Source organism: Bacillus rossius, chromosome 5 (genome assembly GCF_032445375.1).
Source record: "Bacillus rossius redtenbacheri isolate Brsri chromosome 5, Brsri_v3, whole genome shotgun sequence".
NCBI classification, from domain to species: domain Eukaryota; kingdom Metazoa; phylum Arthropoda; class Insecta; order Phasmatodea; family Bacillidae; genus Bacillus; species Bacillus rossius.
In genome coordinates this window covers 78,325,515-78,340,353 of record NC_086333.1, presented here as the reverse complement: position 1 = coordinate 78,340,353, position 14,839 = coordinate 78,325,515, and the positions used below count along the sequence as shown (strand labels likewise).

General features: G+C 47.9%; 1 protein-coding gene across 4 annotated transcripts in view; it reads right to left on the bottom strand.

The window, feature by feature from the left end:
- Window positions 1-14,839, bottom strand: part of LOC134532070 (uncharacterized) — a 566,709-nt gene that overhangs the window by 203,735 nt on the left and 348,135 nt on the right. For 2 of the 4 annotated variants that reach the window (XM_063368256.1, XM_063368260.1), the window contains exon 1: window positions 7,060-7,064. The exons of the other annotated variants lie outside the window; for them this stretch is intronic. The gene's annotated coding sequence lies outside the window, so the exon portion shown is untranslated. Of the gene's footprint in view, window positions 1-7,059; window positions 7,065-14,839 lie in introns of those variants that run through there. 4 annotated transcript variants of the gene reach the window in all.

Genomic DNA, 14,839 nt, shown 5'->3' with positions numbered 1-14,839 from the left:
CCACTCGCCGTGACCCGGGGTAGGCGTGTCCCCGTCGACGTCCCTGATCCGGTTCCGGTGGCGTCACCACGGGGTCATCGAGGTCGACCAGGACTCCTACTGCGACGTTGTCATCGGTCCCGTCCCGTGTGTCGTCGTCCCTGTCAACGTCCCTGCCAACCCCCCGCAGTGACCTGGGTTGGGCGTGTCCCCGTCGACGTCCCAGGTCCGGCTCCGGCGGTACCACCACAGGGGCGCCGAGGTCGGCCAGTACACCTTCGGTGACGTCATCCTCGGCCTCGTCACCGTCCACTGGTCCGCTGTCGTCGTGGTCGTACTCGTCGTGCGGGTCGCCTATCAGTCGAATGTCGTCCCTGTGCACCTTAGTTGTCCGTCCGTCGGCGCGACGCACGAGGTACGAGGTGGTGCCCAGTCTGTCTACGATCTCCTGTGGCCCCGCCCACTTAGGAGCCAGACTGGCGCAAAAGCCCCGCTCGCCAGCCGACAGGTGATGACACTTAACAAACACCTGCTGGCCAGGCTCTAGTCGTGCTGGGGGCTGGTGCGTCTGCGGCGTACGTCTAGTCAGGTAGTCAGCTTGGCGACGTCGGGCGTCTTCGCGCAGATCGTCCGTGGTCATGTTGTGCAAGTCGGGGGTTGCGCGCGCTTCCCCGGGCAGGGCGAGGTTCCGGCCCTGCACCAGTTCAGCGGGGGAATGGCCCGTGACCGCGTTCGTCCGACGGCGCAGGCAAAACAGCAGCGTCGGCAGGTGCAGGTCCCACTTGGTGTGGTCCTCGTCCAACCGGATGCGCAGCTGAGTTTTAATGTCCTGATTCCGCCTTTCGGTCGGATTCGCGCGCGGATGGTAGGTGGGCGTCGTGTGATGCTCCACCCCCCAACCCGCGCAGGACACTCGCCAGCTTCTCCCCGTGAACTGCACCCCGTTGTCCGTCAGCAGGACCGCGGGGTACCCGTATCGCGGGAAGAACTCGCGCTCGAGCAGGGCAATCACGGTGCCGGCCTTCACGTTTGGTACTGCGAACGCCTCCGCCCAGCGGGTGAAGACATCCGTGACCACAACAATGAATCGCCGACCACGGGACGTGCGAGGATACGGCCCCATAATATCCACCGCCACAGTGTGGAAGGGATTCCGGGGCCGTCGTGGGACCTGCTGCTCCTTGCCGTCGGGTCGCCTGGACTTCCGCTCCTGGCAACGCAGGCAGGCCCGCACGTAGCGTCTTACTTCTGCCGCGTCGCCAGGCCAGCGGAACGTCCGTCTGACCTCACGCAGCGTCTGCTCCGCGCCCGGGTGTCCCGCCAGGGGGTGGTCATGCAGGTAGCACAGGACCCAGCGCCTGGCCTCGGGCGGCACGTGGGTCCGCCACCCGCTCGACCTGTGAGCCCCCCCGGTCTGGAGCACCCCGTTCAGGCTCCGGCAGCCCGGTATCACCCCCTCCCCACACTCTGTCAGTCGGGTCCGGGTGTCGGGGTCCCGGAGTTGCGCCGCGTGGACCCACGCCAGCAGGTCAGTCATAGTCTCGGGTCGCGCGTCAGGTGCAGGAGCAGTGGGGCTTGTCAGCGCGTACAACGCGCACGGTCGCGGCACCGAGTCCTCTACCCCGCGCTCACGCTCAGGGAGGAGCACTTCCTCCCAGCCCTGGTCGTCGTGGAACTCATTCTCAGGGTCCGGATTCCGGGACAACTCGTCGGCCAACTGATTTTCACGTCCAGGAATGTGCTCGACCGTGAACGAGAATTCCTGGATCAGCATGGCCCACCGAGTGAACTTAGACTTCCGGCCCTGAGCGGAGTCCAACCAGCGGAGGCATTGGCTGTCGGTTCTCAGCGTGAATGAGCGGCCCTCGACGTGGTGACGGTACCTCTGTAGGGCCCAGACCACCGCAAGGCACTCTTGCTCATTCACGTGATACTTCCGCTCAGCCTGCCCAAACTTGGCGCTGGCGTACTCGATCACGCGCCTCTCGCCCCGGTCATCCATCTGGTACAACACCGCCCCCATCCCCTCCTGACTCGCATCCGTCTGGATGAAGATGGGGCGGCTGGGCACCAGGCGTGAGAGCGTGTGACAGTTCCTGAACCGGCGCTTCACCTGTCGCAAGGCCTCGTCCGCGGCGGGGGTCCACCGGAACTTAGTCTTCGGCGACAGTAGGTCCGTCATCGGGGCCGTCACCGTGGCGAAGTCGGGGACGAAGGACCGCAGCCAGTTGAGCAGCCCCAGCAGCTTCTGGAGCTGCTTCCTGGTCTTCGGTGCCCCCTTTCCCTCTATTAGCTCCAACTGCTCAGGTCGGGGGCGGCACCCCTCCGCCGTCACTATGTGTCCTAGGAACTCTATTTCCGTGGCCCCAATGTGGCATTTCTTTGGGGCGCACGTCAGTCCGTGTCTGGCCATACGTTCTAGCACCAATGCCAGATGGTGCGCGTGTTCCTCCCACGTCCTGGACCAGATGATAACGTCGTCCAGATAGGCACTGGCGAACTCACCAATGTACCCATCCAGAACACGTACCATCAGGGCCTGGAACGTGGCAGGGGCGTCCATGAGACCAAACGGCATGGCGCAGAACTGGTAACGTCGACCGTCTGGTGCCGTAAATGCCGTCTTAGGGCGGTCCTCCAGACATACCGGCACCTGCCAGTAGCCTGATTTTAAGTCTAGTGTCGTGAAAATAGTGGCGTCCCCCAGTCCTGCCAGTGCGTCTGTGATATTGATCTGCGGGGGCGGGGCGGGAATGGTCAGTTTGTTTATCGCCTTGAAGTTTACGCAAAAGCGTAGACTTCCGTCTTTCTTGGTGGCCAGCACCACCCGTGAGTTATACGGGGAGGTGCTGGGTTCCACTACCCCGTCACGTAACATCTCGTCAATTTGAGTCTGTATGGCCTCCCGTTCCCGGATGCCAAATCCGTATACCTTCTCAAAGGGAGGGCGGTGCGGTACCATCGGTATCCGGTGCTCCGTCACGTTTGTCCGTCGTAGCCGGTCCGCGGCCGCAAATACCTGTGCCTGAGAGGTGAGGACATGGTTGATGACATCGACGTACTCCTCTGGAACACCGTGCTGAAGGTCTTCTAGGCGAATGACTGACTGAGGGGGACTGGGGGGAACCTGGTGCACGCCGTACACCGTCCAGCGCCCCTGGGTGCCGAAGTGCATCCGGCCAGCTCGTACTTCCACGGTGGCGTCGACCTCGTGCAGCCATGGGACCCCCAGAATCAGCCCCTCGCGGAGCTCGGGGACCACCCAGGCCTCGACGTGGCTAACGTGACCAACGATGCTCATTGTTACCTGAGTGATGCCCCCTGCTGCAACGACGGCATCCCTGGTGGCCAGCTGCACCAGCTCCCTCCGCGGTGTCACTGCCTCCGCTCCCACCAGGTGGGCCGCGATGTAGGTTCGGCTGGCGGCGGTGTCCACCAGGGCCAGCATCTCCCGCCCGTTAGCGCGGACAGGAATTCGCAGCAGCTCCGGCTCCTCGGGGCCGACCTGCCCCAGCTGTGCAGTCGTCTGTCCCCCACCGCCCCCGGCCACCTGGCCGTCCGGGCGTGGGGAACTCGCGGCGAGGTCCGCGGCTCGCTCCGGCGCCGACGTGTTGACGTTCCGGTGGTCCACCTCGTCGACGACAGGTCGACGAGGCGGCTGGTCCGGCCCTGGTATAACCGGCCTCAGGGCCGCGGCGGTGGCGCCGGCAGTCAGCTGTCCCTGCACGGAGATGGCCGGCGGGATGCCTGCGCTGATGCTCTGGTTGTCCGCCCCGTCGACGGCGTATCGACGAGGCGGCTGGTCCGGCCCTGGTATACCCGGCCTCAGGGCCGCGGTGGTGGCGCCGGCAGTCAGCTGTCCCTGCCCGGAGATGGTCGGCGGGATGCCTGCGCTGATGCTCTGATTGTCCACCCCGTCGACGGCGTGTCGACGAGGCGGCTGGTCCGGCCCTGGTACACCCGGCCTCAGGGCCGCGGTGGTGGCGCCGGCAGTCAGCTGTCCCTGCCCGGAGATGGCCGGCGGGACGCCTGCGCTGATGCTCTGATTGTCCACCCCGTCGACGGCGTGTCGACGAGGCGGCTGGTCCGGCCCTGGTATAACCGGCCTCAGGGCCGCGGTGGTGGCGCCGGCAGTCAGCTGTCCCTGCACGGAGATGGCCGGCGGGATGCCTGCGCTGACGCTCTGGTTGTCCACCCCGTCGACGGCGTGTCGACGAGGCGGCTGGTCCGGCCCTGGTATACCCGGCCTCAGGGCCGCGGTGGTGGCGCCGGCAGTCAGCTGTCCCCGCAGTTGCCTCGGCATGGGGACAGCTGATGAGGAGTAGTCCCGTTGTCCCCTGCTTCCCGGCGGCATACAGGACGTTAGTGCGGTAGGCGCCGGTGGTGGTCGACGTGTTCTGTCAGTTACTGGGACTGCCGGTGGCTGGCGGGCCGGGGAGCGGCACCCAGTTGTCCCTCCGCCCCCGGTCCTGCGTTTCCCGCCTGCGACGTGTTGCCTTCGCGCGCCTCCTCCCACGCGGCTCTGGTGGGGCAGAGGCGATGCCAATGGTACGCGTCCGGGCAAAAACGGCATCGCGGCGGACGTTCGTCCCTCTCTCTCGTATCTGTCCGCTCGTGACGTCCTCCTCCTGTCGCAGCTGGTTCCGGGCGTTCCCTGGTGCCACCGCGGTCTGTTGTCCTGCGCGGTCCCGCGCCGCCGGCGTAGCTCACCACGGTCAAGTCACTGTCCGTGACCTCTGTGACGGTGACCCCTCGCGGCCCCGAGCGAGCACGGGGAGCTCTCGCGCCCCTGAGTGCCGTCCTCCACTGCGACATGTCACGTTCGATCACGCGGGCGAGGGCCACGAACTCCTCCGTGTCACGACCAGCAGCCGTCCTCATGAAGGGGCGAAACTCTGGCAGCAATTGTTCGACAATGGTTGGCAACGCCGCACTCACGTCCCCACTTGTCCCCAATCGGCGGAACATGCGTAACTTCTCGTAAATGAACTGCTCTGCACTCTCGTCCTCCTCCTGGTTTCGGCAATAAAATGTCCGCAAACACATTGCCCGCGCCTGATCGTTATCAAACCTAGTTTTGACTTGGCGCACAAAATGTCCCCACTCGGTATCAAAACTCCCGGCCATTGACCACCAGTTCCTTGCCTCGCCGCGGAGCTGTCCCGCCACTCGCGGCGTCCACTCCGCCCGTCGCACTTCGTACAGTTTTAGGAGGTGTTCACACTCCCGCAAAAACTCCCGCGGGTCCTCGTTGTCTTTCCCCGCAAACTCTGGCAACTCAAACTGCGTGCTCACGTACCGCACTACCGGCCCATCTGCGTCCGCGTGCCTGTCCCCCTGTTCCCGTTTACTGTCCTCAACTGTGCTGTCCGTGCTGTTTGCGCCCTCGGCCGCGCCGCCGGACCCGCAAACCTCGTTTTTTACGTCCATTTTCGCGGAGTCTCCCTCCTCACACAAGTCCGTTTCGAAACTGATTAGATCGTATCTTTCTTGTCCCGCCTGTTTCCACGCCATCCTGTCCTCCTGTGCTACTGATCCGCGGATCGTGAACACAATCTCCCCCAGTAATACAATACGATCCTCCCCAGCGCGTTATCTTCAGTCCGGGATACCGCTGCACCGCCGTCTTGTATTTCTGTCCCCCACGACGCGCTATCTCTCGCCGAAACGTCTCGTGTTCGCGCCGTTCCCGCGCTGCGTTATCTCCCGCCGGCGCGCCGGCGCGACGTCTCGAATTCGAGCCGCTCCCACGCCGCGCAGCCGCACCTGCTTCCGTTCTGTCCTGCACCTGCGCGCTTGCGTGCGCTTGCGTGCGCTTGCGTGCGCTTGCGTATGCTTACGGCCACACTAGTTGGGCGCCAAATGACGTCCCTCGGCTTCAGGTCCCCGTTTTCCCGTTGAAATAAATGTCCTGTTATGCCCGTACTGCCCTCGTCGGAGAGGTGTGGGTCCAGGCCAACGTGGCCGGGACCGGGAAAGGCGGGACCTGGAGGGAGAGTGAAGTGATTGCGAGGAATGTTGGTAGGTTGTCGCAAGCAGAACACGGCATTAACGAATTTCACGAGCCGTCTTTTATTAACGCTTATAAAGTCCTGCCGCAGCCTGGCGGAACCGTCGCGGAACAAGTGCCCTACCACGGCGACACGGACTCCCTGATGACGGGGCGGTTCTCAAATACGTTTCGGCGCGAATCGTAAAGTTTACTAATGCTAGGCTGACCCAGTGAGAAAGGGCCCGAAGACGGAACGCTGTACATACGCGGCCCGTTACGTAATGTTCCGTGGACGGCGAAAAGTTCAGAGACTCGTAGCACCACGTTCGCGTTGTAGAAACTGCCCGCTAGACACGTCTCCCGATGACTCGTAAGTTAACAATGCTAAGCTGATTCGCGGTGGCAGCTCAGCTGCCGTGACCGACTGCGGACTGAGCGAACGTTCAATCCCGAGCGCAACGTGCGCGGCTCGCGGAGCAACGAACACGTCTGTCTCCGCTCGAGACCAGGACGCGACTGCCTCTCCCCGCTCGCCCGCGGGCCGGCGCCCGCGGGTGGCGGGGAGGGAGGGGAAAATCGGCCGGCGTGGGAGAGAGCTCCGTCCCGCGGCGCGCCAGGCTGCAATTACATACTACGGCGAAGCACTTCAGAAAAAGTTATTGAATTATTTACAAAGACATACACGAGACATTAATTACACAGCGAACTTGCACAATGAATAATAAATAAAATAAGTTAATTACACACATTCAAATCCCTTAATCGTTTACAAATATATACACACTGAAATAAAAGATAAAGTCACATAGAAAAAACACTCGTTGGCATGCTAGGGCGCACGCGGGTGCGTCCCTGGCCGTCGCACACACTGGGGTTCACTGGGGGGGAAAATAGGCCCCCTCAGGCCCGCGTCGGTGGCCAGGTACGGCCTCTGTATCTGGGAGGGTACGACGACTGTCGTCAGTATTATTTTATCAACACCGCCATATTTATTTGCAATGGAATGAACCAAAAAAAAAAAAAACGAAGATGCACGATCGGGCGTTGGCTCTCTCGTCTGTGAAAAGAAGGCTTCCCATGTCCTCCACCAAGTGAAACAAGATGGCCGCCATGACATACTGGTAATTAAACACGCTCTAACACAACAAAAAATCACAGTCTCATAATACTTCACCACTAGCCAATCTACGCATGAATCGTAACTGAATGCATTCGTTACGTAAGGTCCACGCATTAAACCTTAATGGCAAATTTTCAGGTTGACCACTGTTGTTTGAACAGTTTGGTGCCGAGTACCAAGTGGCTCTAAAACGTTTACGAAACTCATTCATTTTCATAAAACTGATCTCTGCAGCATCCCAAAGTTTAAAACGCTATACCAACGCCAGAATTATACTTGCCACAAAAATGGCGGCTAGCCTACGATGTGTTAACACGGCGAGTTCGATCTGTCGCCTTTATTTTAAATCAAATAACCTCGCCAGGTTCGAACACACTACTTTTTTTTTATCATTCTTTTAACACAATTTTATTTAAAAAAATTCCCGATTTTCTTGTTTAAAAGTTAACGAGTTTTCAAAATGGCTGACAAAATTCAAAATAGAATGATTTTTATCATATTTTTTAGATTTTTTTTTATGAATTTTATTTTTTCCCCTAATTTTAGCTTAAAAAATACGGATTTTCACGATGGTGGCCGTAATGAAAAATGCAACAATGGCGGTCAAGGTCATGGCCTCAGCGGGTTAGGGCGGCTTGCTGAAGGAGAATTTTCGTTTCTTTTAAGGAAAAAGCCTTTTGAGGCATTTAGAATTTTAATTGTTTTTAATTTTTGGGAATAAAAACTGGGAATTTTTCCCCAATACAGGAATATTTCCCTCGAAATAAGGGAATATTTGACTGTGTAGATTTTATTTTGGTGAAATTTTCCCCTAAAAACTGGAAATTTAGGCAAATATTTGGCAAATTTTGAAGGTCATAAAGTCATAAAAGATGGACGCCGTGACGCCACAATAAAAGATGGCGGACATCGCCACCATTACCACACCCTGAACCCTGTAGCCGGAAATATTATATACTACTACTATTGAGTCACATGTTCCCAGAACTTTATTTATCATCTATCAATAATATCGGCGCTCACTGGCAGCACGATACAATTTAGGATCAGAGAAGAAGTGTACTTAGTAAAACTAAATAAATAAACGATACACAACCATGCCACATCTCCGATTCTTATAATCTCCTGATATCACACTGGTCCAAAAAGCAATTGTTTGGAGCAATCAAACAGCTAAGTTTGATTATTCTCAGGTTTTGCTGTCCAGTAACAAACTTCCAAACGTTCCGGAATGACTGATAAAAGAAAATACAGTAGTTTACCTTTTATTACTCCGTTGATCCATGTTCTCAGTACATAACCCGCTCTTTCCAAATACGTTTTTGAGCGAGCCGTATTATGTGATAGATTGTATTAAGTTATAAGGACTAGAGAGGAATGAAGTATTATTATAGCGAATTGATCAGCCTAATACTACAAGTGTCCATAAAATGCCTCCTATCTGAAATTGTTTTGCTTCTAATATTATGCGTTCTTTCACATAATACTAAATATATTCTTTATAAAATGATTTTTTTCTATTTAAAAAAGTAATTAATGTTGTTTTATTATTGCCTAGTTTGTTATATCAATCTTAACATTTGCTGAGCGCATAAGATTATGTGATATAGGTATAATTTTGGATTTACTGTTGGTTTATATCTTTAATCTTAAAACTAATTATTTTTAGTATAAAAAATCCAAGTTTTTCCAAAACCAAAGACTCCTGAGCTATTCGTGGTTTTGGGAGAACTTAATTGTTTTTGATTTATGAATGAAATGTTAAAAGTACAGAGTCTTATGATGAAGTCTACATAGGAACCGAACGGTTAATTCAAAACTATATACCACGTGATTTCCTGCTTTAATTGCATGCTAGGACTGACTTAACAAATTTGCCTTTAAGTTCTTAAAAAAAAAATAACATGTTCAGTAGAAAGAAAACTTTTATAAATAACTAAACATAGTTATATTATGAAATAATTTTCTATAATGTGCAAAAAATGCGAAATATTAGAGCAAAATGATTTAGCATTTTACCCCCTTTATTATCTTTTCAGCGATCTAATTATTTCTGCATCATGTGAGAACTACTGAGCGAGTTTAAATTGAACACATCCGAAGTTAATTAAGAGGAAGTTAATATATGGAATATGAAAAGTAAACAAACGAAAACCTCCAACTAACTACCTTCTTTAATGATCCATGTGACGAGGAATAATGATTAAAAACATTGTGGACATAGGTAGCCATTTCTGGTTTATACTGCATGTCAGAAAAACCTTGAAAATGGATTAGAAAGATGAACACAAAAAAAAACCCCACAGAAAACAACAAGGGCGTCGCCAGCCGATTGCCAGCAGATGGCTTAGGAGGGGGGGGGGGAGGGGGGGGGGGGGGTTTCCAAGTTGTGTGAAAAGTATGTTTTTTTTTTTTTTGCATTTGGCTACATCTATACTAATATTATAAAGCTGAAGAGTTTGTTTGTTTGTTTGTTTGAACGCAATAATCTCAGGAACCACTGGTCCGATTTGAAAAAATTCTTTCAGTGTTGGATAGTACATTTATCGAGGAAGGCTATAGGCTATATTATATTATCAATAACATTAGGGATCCTTACTAAAAGTCCAATTTAGAATCAAATGCGTTGGAGGGGGTTATATACAACATGCAGTACACGTGCGAAGTGTGTGTTGACAATGCCGCAGGCGCTAGAAGTTTATTTCCTATTGCCTATTAACATTGTTGCCCCGCACTAGATGCCTTATTATTCTTAATTTTCCCATACAAGTAAAAAACACCCGTGTGATATTAACAACGAAGCAATCAGTACCCTCATAAGAGTTCAATTAGTATTTAAATACTTTTTATCACTTTAAATCGCAAACCTAAACTATTGTTTTTTCCTCTCTCTGGGTTTAATTTGTTTTTTATTGCCCTTTTTTTCAAGTATATATATTTTACAGACTTGAAACTTCACAGTAATGTTCCTTATGTTACGCAGGATGACATTTTCCGAAAATTAGATCCCATAGGTGGTTAAAACCAGGCAACAGTGGGTACTTTGTCCGCATGAGAACAGGATTTTGCATTGTTCATGCCTTCTGCGTCTCCATGGCAACGGGCATCGCGCGGCAGTGGCGTACCCACAAGGAGGGGCATGTATAATGAGCGGCGCAAGAGTGATCTGCCTGTAGACTGCCGTAGCGAAGTACGGGTACATCAGTTGTACGTTGCGTGCACGAGTCGGGAAATCATCGGTGCTATTAATTTTCTCTCCGGCACATTATACAGCATTGTAATAAATTTTCACTGAATTTTTTTATTTACCATTACTGTAAATGGGAGATGTGGCTTAATTTTTTTCCATTAGTATAGCTGTGCGAAGCCAGGTCGGGCAGCTGGTTATTTTATATCTCTAAGGCAACTCCCCCCCCCCCCACCCCCCCTGGCGACGCCCTTGGAAAACAAGCCAAAATCAGCTGATGTCAAATGTCAAATATATAGACATAACAAAGAACTCCGTGAAAGGATTAATTACCTTAATTACGTGTTACCATTTTCTGAATATTAACCCCTAAGAGAGGTAAAAGGAAAAATTCAATTTTATGAAAAATAATTTATTTATTTTCATCCATCATAATAGGAGGTAAACGAAGCATGAATAACGCACGTAAAAAGTCACACAGTTTTTCGAAATTTAACCGTTTTAGGGGTGACAATAGGGTAAGATTAATTTTACAATAACATTTCATATCCCTGAAGTAAATCAAGGGGTTTGAAAGAATCTTAAAAAAAAAGTTATATGTGTAATGCAGTGAATTAATTTTGTTTGTTAAATTTATGTTCACGAAGGGTTGAAAATTTAGTGAGCTTAAAAAAAAAAATCATATGTTTGAATTTAACGAATCTGTTGGTAATACATTAGGTTTATATAATAAATAATAAAATGTTTAATATTCAACGTTTTTAAAACGAACTAAAAAAAGCATTAAATAATTTATCTTAGTCTCATACATATTAAAAACCCCATTGAAATTTCAAAATCGTACAAATTTTCCCGAAAATTTGTGTTCGTGAATTTTCAATAGCTCTGATAATACCGGTAATGTTTGAAATGAAAAACGTGGGGTGCATACAACAAATAATTTTTGTATTAATATTTCGACTAACAAATTTTACAGAATTTTCAGTCAAACTGTTAATACATAATTGTTTAAAATTTAAAGAGTATGTATTAATTAAAAAACAAACAAATGAGTCTTTATAATTTTCAGTGCAATAAAATTGTTAGTTGAACTATTAAGACATCAATTATTTGTTACTCTTTAATACTGATTATCAAAATGTTTAACAAATAGCTATGTATTGCAGGCGCCCCACGTTTTTCGTTTTAAATATTACCAGTATTATCAGAGTAGGTAATTGAAAATTCGTGAACTCAAATTTTCTGGAAATTTTGTAGGATTTTAAAATTTCAAATGGCGTTTTGAATATTTATACTTTTTAGCTCATTTCAAAAACGTGGTGTATTATAATTTTTTATTTGTAATTTTCTACTTTTTAGTCTTGTGTGTGTGAAATTTTGCAATCTGTTTTAAAAACCTTGATGAGATAATAACAAAGACAGGTGAAAATATTTAGGTTTATTTCCACCTATACCCAAAAAATACCAGGAAATAGATCTTCGAAAAAATAAACCGAGACAACGGCAAGTTTTAAATGCTATTTATCCCATTTTTTTTTATAAAAAGTTACCGTTAACAAGCAAATAAAAAAAAACTAGTTCTCTTCCACAATGCATCAAATGTTCATGTATATTCACAAAAAGGCTGTTACATATAATTGTTATAGGAATAGGTTTTTTTTAAAATAATTGTTAAATTTTCTCTAAATTTCTTCAAAAATAAATTTTAAAACGAGACTTTTTCAAAGAAGAAGGTTTTCAGTGGTGTTTAAAGTGTTTTTTTTTGTTCTCAATAAGTACTGCAATCATTTTGACACACCATGACAAACCCTTACTTCAATACCTATGGTACAGTAAAACATCACTAGGTTCCAGGAAACAGAAGGATGATCCAGAAAGAAGAGCTAGTCGGGGTAGAAAGAAGCTACTAAGAAGAGGCGGGAACTTGGACGTTGCTGTCGGCATTGGTTTGGGCGGTGCTGGCTTTTCCTTTCAGTTAACTGTGTCTGTGCAAGCTTTACCTGGGCCTGACCTATCCAGTTTAATTCTAGAGAGTTAAGATAGAGGAGTTAGTCATGGTGCCAATCGCTGCCATGGCTGGCCAATCCCCTCCAAGAGCATTATGCGTGCTACCCCTCCTGCATGGCTAATACCCTGCGTGATTATAGCCTTTAGGCTTCGGCCTGAGACGCACTTACGAGCCTTACCTACACAGACCCCTCCCGAACACACTTAGTTTTTAGTTAGGTTAGTCAATCATAGTGTCCCATTAAGTCCCTTCCAAATGTTTCAAAACAGTTTCCTACGTCTAATAGTCAGCACATCGTGCATCTGACACAGTTTCACGTGTTACCTCTCCTTGCTTTTTCAAAATCCTCGTTACTACCACCTTTTTCCTCCATTAATTTCCAATTTAATCAACAATTGAAGTCTATGAATAGGTCGTGACAACTTACCCATGTATCTTATTTCGATTAACACCACCACAAACGTCTTCCTTCACCAATACATTTAAGTATATATATCAACAATAATACAGAAATAAAATATTCAAGCTTAGTTTATTATTTATATAGTATCTGTAACAAACTTATAATTTTTCAAAGAATTAAGTTTTATTTTTGTTTTTGGTTTTAGGAAGCCTGTACTTTTGCGTTGTCCAGAATAAGTGTATGTTTAGTTTAATTCTCTGTGCTTCTCTGTGTTGTTGTGGTTTTTGTTGTGTTATCCGTATTACCTGTTTAGTCTCGCCGTTGGGACCATATTCCTGCCACTGTGTTATGCCAGGTTGTTGTTGGTATGAATTTACTGTTCTTGTTCCCTTTGTCTCTTCGTTGTCATTCCACTGTGTTAGTCAGTGCTGTAATTATATTTATTCCTGACTAAATTCCTTGCACGGAATTCTCTGTAGTGTCTTGGCACTGAACATTTGATATAAGTAGAGTCCCGGAAGTTTCGCGGATTCCTCTGGCCTCAGGATAGAATTCAAAGTTATAGGTGTGCTCGACCCATGTTTACTTTACCATTTCTTAGCGAGAACATTTTTATCCTTGTTATTTGGCACTACCTGATTCGCTTACTTCTCTCCTAGCTGGACTTGCGTTGGCTCACGGTCGTAGAGGGGCGTGTCCAGATAACTGCGGTCCAATCATGAACACAGTGCGACAGTGTGGAGGTTTGCATTCTAGCTTGCGACTAAATGAATGCGCGAAAATTCCGTGGCTCTAGATATAAGTTAATATTGGCTTTTTCTCCGTGTGTTTAAGTAATCTTCTCTTTCTAATTTAGGTTTTTCTGGGCCATACGTTTAAATCAACCATGGCGTATATCAGTGATGCTGATTTTAATGATCTTCTCCTCTGAAAGACTCTTTGAAAGAACGAATTCATTAAATAGTTACTTTTGTGGCTTTAAAATGCATTGCGCAGATTGTCACAAACCGTTACGTGGTTGATACCTGGGTTGGGTGACGCCTCAGTGTGACCAACTTAGTGAAGTTTATTTAGTTCATGTAACTTTCCGTGTTACCATGGCGAGGTTATGAGCCGACAGTAGATTATTCTTGTTTCGGTTGAAGGAAAAAAAAACAGTTGGGCGGAGATGGAGTTGGAGTTGGTGTGGAATTACGGTGTTTAGTTTCGGTCGGCGGAACATTACGCAAACACAAATTACGTTGGTAATGAGGTGAAAAGCGTACAACTTCGAGGATATTTTCATGCCTTTGACTTTACCCTTCTAAGGCCGGTTCTTTGCCTGTATGTTACTCGTCTTACAGTACAGATATGCGGGTTGCATCAACAACGATTTTCAGGCGCAGCGTCCTGCTTGATTCAATAACACTGGTTGCCCGTGGCTAAAACACAGTTAGGACTAATTTGTTCTCTTTTTCTGAAATTTATTTATAAAAGAACTTGAGCAATCTTATATGCGGAAAAATTGAAACTTGCTTGTCGACATCATTTCAAACGTCTCCCTACAGAAAAGCCAATATTATATATATACATATATATATAGTTATATATATAAAACTATATATATATACATATATATAGTTATATACATAACTTGTTTTCCTTGCTTAATGTATTTATAACTTTATTACTTAACCTATTGATAGTTATCTTGTCCACTTAAATTGTTTACTTACACAATTATTACTCAAAAACTTATCGTTTACTCTATTATTTAGGAAAAAAATTGGGAATTTAAAACTGTTGACAAATAACTATGCACATAACTTGCATTGTACTAATTTATTTTAAATTATAATTTTCCATTTACTGTGTGGTGGTTTTTAACTGAAATATTTTGCCAGAAATTTAGCATTCTGAAAACCAAGATAATTTACACTTTTGATATAAATCGTCAACGTAAGCAATATGAAGATTTCATAAGTAAATTAATTTGTGAGATGACTAACAGAGAAATAATTAACAGTTTTGCCTCAGATGTTTAATAACGGTTGAATCAACTTCGCGATGATTAAACACTGTTAATTAATTGCACGTTTTGAATATTTATTAGGTACTTTCTTTTCCCAACATTTTCTATGGCGGAAAAATGATGATAAACGTGTAATGCA